Raw genomic sequence first — 5,824 nt, 5'->3', positions numbered from 1 at the left:
AAATTCTGTCATTAATTACTCACCCTCATGTCGTTTCAAACCCATAAGACCTTCGTTCATCTTCGGAATCTCAGTTTCTCAGGAATCTCAGATTCCATCAAAAATATCTTAATTTGTGTTCCGAAGATGAACGAAGGTCTTACGGGTTGGAAACGACATGAGGGTGAGTAATTAATGACAGAATTTTCATTTTTGGGTGAACTAACCCTTTAATGCTTCTGTATTGCCTGAGCATTGTCGGTGGTTGCTATGTGAAGAGTGGTTACTAGGGAGTTGCTGTTATTTTAAGTGTTTTTAGAATGTTTGTAGGTAGTTGCTATTGCATTCTGAGTGGTTTTTAACATGTTACTATATTGCCTGAGCATTGTGGGTTGTTGTTGTTATGTTGAGAGTGGTTACTAGGGAATTGCTATGGTGTTTTTAGAATGTTCGAGGGTGGTTGCTTGGCATTTGCTATATGGTTTTTATTGCATTCTGAGTGTTTTTTTTTTAACATGTTGCCTGATCATTGTGGGTGGCTGCTATGTGGTGTGTGGTTACTAAGGAGTTGCTATGGCGTTTTAAGTATTTTTAGAATGTTTATGAGTGGTTGCTATGGCATTCTGAGTGTTTTAACATGTTGCTATGTTGCCTGATCATTGTGGGTGGTTGCTGTGTGGTGAGTGGTTACTAGGGAGTTGCTATGGTGTTTTAAGTGTTTTTAGAATGTTTGTGGGTGGTTGCTAGACAGTTGCTATGGCATTCTGAGTGTATTTAACATGTTGCTATATTGCCTGAGCATTGTGGGTGGTTGCTATGTGGTGAGTGGTTACTAAGGAGTTGATACGGCATTTTAAGTGTTTTTAGAATATTTGTGGGTGGTTGCTGGGCAGTTGCTATGGCATTCCGAGTGTATTTAACATGTTGCTATATTGCCTGAGCATTGTGGGTGGTTGCTATGTGGTGAGTGGTTACTAGGGAGTGGCTATGGTGTTTTTAGACTGTTTGTGGGTGGTTGCTTGGGAGTTGCTAGGGTGTTGTGAGGCAGCTGCTAAAGCGTTTTCTGCAGTTGTTTTTGTGTGTGCATTGCTATGCAGTTTCTAGCTTGCAATAGTGATATTTGCGTAAGCAAACACTACAAATTAAAGCAAACCAGTCTATTAGAATCTTGGTTTGTTGGAAGTCCAAATGAAACCACGTGTAATATGAAGTGTTATCGCGCGCGCACACACACACACACACACACACACACACACACACACACTTCCTGTTGCCTCCCATTTACAATCTTGTGAATCAGTGTGATTTCTTACAGACGCAGAACTCATAAATATCTCTTACCTGTCGCTGTTCTCTCCTCTGGGCCTTGTTTCATTGGTCTTCGTGCCAGTCAGCACTTACAGGATGATGTAATTTCTTTGGCAAGAGTTCCGCTGCCTGATTGGTCCATTTATGAGTGCATATGTGGAATGTCGCAAAAGTGGGTATGAGAGGCGGATGACAACACTGGACTGTGACTGGAGCATTGATGGAAGGACAAACCACACGTAATATGCATTCAAGAGACATGGTTGAAATCACATTTAGATTTTGTAATACAAGGTTATATAACTATTCGAAGAGATAGACAGACAGGTAATGGTGGAGGGGTGGCAATATTTGTTAAAAATGAAATTTCACATAGAATTATAGAAGTGAGTGATGAATATGAATCAATCATAGTAGAGGTGTTTTTAAGAGGACAGTGTATCACGGTGATTAAGTTGTATAATCCTTGCAATAGACTTAGTATGGAAGTGTTAGAAAGTATCTTGGGAATAGGTTGGCTTCGGGGGATGTGAGGTACATAGGAACGCTGTAAAAATTCAGAACATCGGGATGCAAGAGGGAATATCGTATGCCGAGGCTGTTAAAAAGGTGAAACAGACCGAAGTTGGGCAAGGAAATGGTACAACGGTCCTAATGAACAAGAATAGTAGGCCATCTTCGCAACACAAATTAAATGAAGACTTTCTAAAAGTTGGAAAAGTTGAGTTCATGACTTTTCTAGCTGAGGTAATAAACTGTGCTGCACAAACTGAAAGCAGAACTGAGAGGATAAAAATCATAATCAAGGCAGCTGAAAAACACCTTCAGATTGAGGGAATCACTTTGGAACAAGTCAATGAAAAACTTAAGGGTCAAATAGCAGATACACAGGCATCATATGGAGGCTCTTAATGGTAATATCAGTTCTACAGTGGAATGCAAGGAGCTTAATCGCTAATGGGCAAGAATTTAAAAAGGTGATAGATGATAAAGAATTCAAACCACACGTAATATGCATTCAAGAGACATGGTTGAAATCACATTTAGATTTTGTAATACAAGGTTATATAACTATTCGAAGAGATAGACAGACAGGTAATGGTGGAGGGGTGGCAATATTTGTTAAAAATGAAATTTCACATAGAATTATAGAAGTGAGTGATGAATATGAATCAATCATAGTAGAGGTGTTTTAAGAGGACAGTGTATCACGGTGATTAATTTTTATAATCCTTGCAATAGACTTAGTATGGAAGTGTTAGAAAGTATATTGGGAATAGGTAATCAAAAAGTGATATGGTGTGGGGATTTTAATGCGCACAGTACTCTTTGGGGAAGTGATAACACTGATCATAATGGTACGATAATAGAAGAAATGCTGGATTTGAAGGGTCTGGTGTGTATGAATGATGGTAGAGCTACTAGAATTGATTTGGCTCGGGGTAGGTGTTCGTATATTGATCTAACAATGGTGTCAGAATGTCTAGCAGGGGTATGTACATGGGATGTTTGGGAGGACTCTACGATAGGAAGTGATCACTATGTTATTTGTTGTAAAATAGGCGTAGATGTTAGTGAAGATTTAGAGGAAAAGATAGGTAGATGGAAATTTAAATCCGCAAATTGGGAAGCATTTAAATATATTACTGATGTTAAGTTTCAAGAGTTGAGCATAAATGAGGAAATGGAGGATGTAGAAAAATATAATGAGAAATTATGTGAAGTATTGTATAGTACAGCTGAAGAGGTTATTGGGAAGAGTAAAGGGGGAAAAAGAAAGAAGACAGTACCGTGGTGGACAGAATTATGTAACAAAGCAATACAAGCCAGAAATAAGGCTTTTAAAAAGGTTAGGAAGACGTTTATATTTGATGACTTTATTTTATATAAAAAAGCACAAGCGAATGTGAGGAGGGTAATTAGAGATGCTAAAAAGAATTACTGGAGAAATTATTGTAATTCTATAGGGGAGGAGGTTAATGTCAGTGAAGTATGGGGTATGTTAAGAAAGATGGGTGGTTTTAAGAGAAATTTTGGAATGCCTGTTTTAAATAATGGGGAAAGAATAGCGGTGACTAATGCTGATAAGGCAGAAATGTTAGCAGAGGTGTTTGTTAAAGTACATAGCAATAATAATATATCAGAAGAAATGGAAATAAATAGAGAACAAGGTATAAAGGAACATCCAAATATTAGGATGGAGAAAGGGCCTTCTAATGAACATCTTGATGTGGAATTCTCACTAAATGAATTAAAGAGAGCTGTTGGAAGAGTTAAAAAAACTTCACCAGGAAAGGATGAGATATGTTATATGATGATCAAAAATTTATCTGATTTTTCTCTGAACTTTTTATTGTGTCTTTTTAATAAAGTGTGGAGATCATTCCTTCTTCATTCTTCATGGAAACACGGGGTTATTATTCCTATATTAAAGCCAGCCAAGAACAAGCATAAAGTTATAGACCTAAGACCTATAGCATTAACGTCAAATTTGTGTAAATTAATGGAACGTATGATTGTGTGTAGATTAAACTATATGTTAGAAAGGAAAGAAATTATTTCACCACATCAGAGTGGATTCCGTAAAGGACGAAGTACATTAGATGCTGTTCTTAGTTTAGAAACAGACATAAGAAAGGCTCAAGTTAATAAAGAGGTGGTAGTAGGTATCTTTTTTGACATTGAAAAAGCATATGACATGCTTTGGAAGGAGGGGCTGTTAATAAAGTTTGAACAATTAGGAATTGAAGGCAGAATGTTTAACTGGATTAAAGATTTTTTACTTAATAGAACTGTTCAGGTAAGGGTTGGGGCTTCATATTCCAGGATATATAAAATAGATAACGGTACTCCACAAGGAAGTGTGTGCAGCCCAGTATTGTTTAATATCATGACAAAAGATGTGTTCCAAAATGTTAAAATAGATATAGGAAGATCTCTCTATGCTGACGATGGAACGATATGGAAAAGGGGTCGTAATGTATCTCATGTGACAAGAGTTATAGAATCAGCGGTTAATGAAGTGGAAAAATGGGCTAACAAATGGAGTTTTCGACTATCGGTGACTAAAACTCAACTAGTCTGTTTTGCGAAGAGGAATCATATCCCTGAAATAAAAGTGAAGTTATATGGACAAGTACTTGAACAAGTTAAAGATATAAGATATCTAGGAATATGGATGGATTCCAGGTTGACCTTTAAGATACATATTCAGAAGTTGGTAGATAAGTGCAAAAAAAGTAATAATATACTACGATGTTTAACAGGAATGGAATGGGGAGCTAGTAGGAAATCTTTACTAAGAATATATAGTGCACTGATTAGGTCAGCAATTGATTATGGATGCATAATTTATGGATCTGCTTCTAAATCCTTGATTAAAAAAGTAGAAACTGTTCAGGCACAATCTTTAAGAATATGTAGTGGAGCTTTCAGATCTTCTCCAATATCAGCCATACAAGTGGAGGTGGGAGAAATGCCTATAAGTTTACGAAAATTGAAATTAACTATGAATTATTGGATAAATGTAAAAGGGCATTCAGAATTACATCCAGTAAAGGACATATTGAAGGATTGCTGGGAATATGGGAAAAATAAAATCAAAAGTTTTGGTTGGACAAGCAACTAGAGATGCTACGATTTTGGGTATTACATAAATCTCAGTTAGTCCCTCTGTTGTAATACCGAATATTCCTCCTTTGTTGCTTCCTATGCCTCAAGTAGATTTTCATCTACAATATATGGTTAAGAATGAGAAAACGTTATCTAAGGAGGTTGTTGTTCAACAATATCTAGATCAAAATTACTCTTCAATGCTCCATATCTTCACAGATGGTTCTAAAGATCCTACATCATTCATTTCTATCACTGCTGTGAACTGACCAGCACACAGAATATGAAGAATATCAAACACTTTAGGAGTCAGCTGTCCACGGCAGTCCTTAAGATATCAGCACAATAACACACTCAGCACAATATCATCTAATTATTGTTATCGATCAAATCCCGGAAAATATTTAGATATATACAATATTGCACATCTCTAATATATTTAACGTTTTGTTTAGAAAAAAATGTAAATAAATATAAATGCCCTTTTTTCCACTTCAGCCCCTGCCCCTCAAAATGTCTGTGCATGTCCCTGTATTTCTACATTGTGCAGTATATACCAAAGAAAGAGAGGAGTTAAGAAACTGAGAAACATAGGAGTAATTAATTTCACTATATCAAATCTTTTAAGTTGTGCCTAAGTCAGGACAGACAAGTATTATGAGAGAAATTCTTAGTTATCTGAAGATAACAGGATTAGAAAGTAGAATTTAAATTTCATAATAATACTACCGGTTGGTTTATTTATTTATGGAATTAGTTTTTTTCCCTTTTTCCCGTTAATGCTTCACACTCCAGTCCAGTTGGTGGCGGTAATACACCATAATTTGGCTTGTCAACCTCCATAAAATCGTACAAGAAGTCGCAAAAGTGAACGGTCAGTTTTCTTAAAAATCATCACTGAGGTAATATTTCTGCTTTCTTTCAG

At 36.3% G+C, this 5,824-nt stretch overlaps 1 protein-coding gene across 1 annotated transcript in view; it reads left to right on the top strand.

Annotated features, from left to right (window-relative positions):
- adam12a (ADAM metallopeptidase domain 12a) overlaps positions 1–5,824 on the top strand; it is a 107,534-nt gene that overhangs the window by 79,229 nt on the left and 22,481 nt on the right. The window lies entirely within an intron of this gene.

Source organism: Sinocyclocheilus anshuiensis, unplaced genomic scaffold (genome assembly GCF_001515605.1).
Source record: "Sinocyclocheilus anshuiensis isolate Anshui unplaced genomic scaffold, SAMN03320099.WGS_v1.1 scaffold493, whole genome shotgun sequence".
NCBI lineage: Eukaryota > Metazoa > Chordata > Actinopteri > Cypriniformes > Cyprinidae > Sinocyclocheilus > Sinocyclocheilus anshuiensis.
The sequence above is the reverse complement of the archived record's forward strand: the minus strand, read 5'-3'. Positions and strand labels throughout refer to the sequence as shown.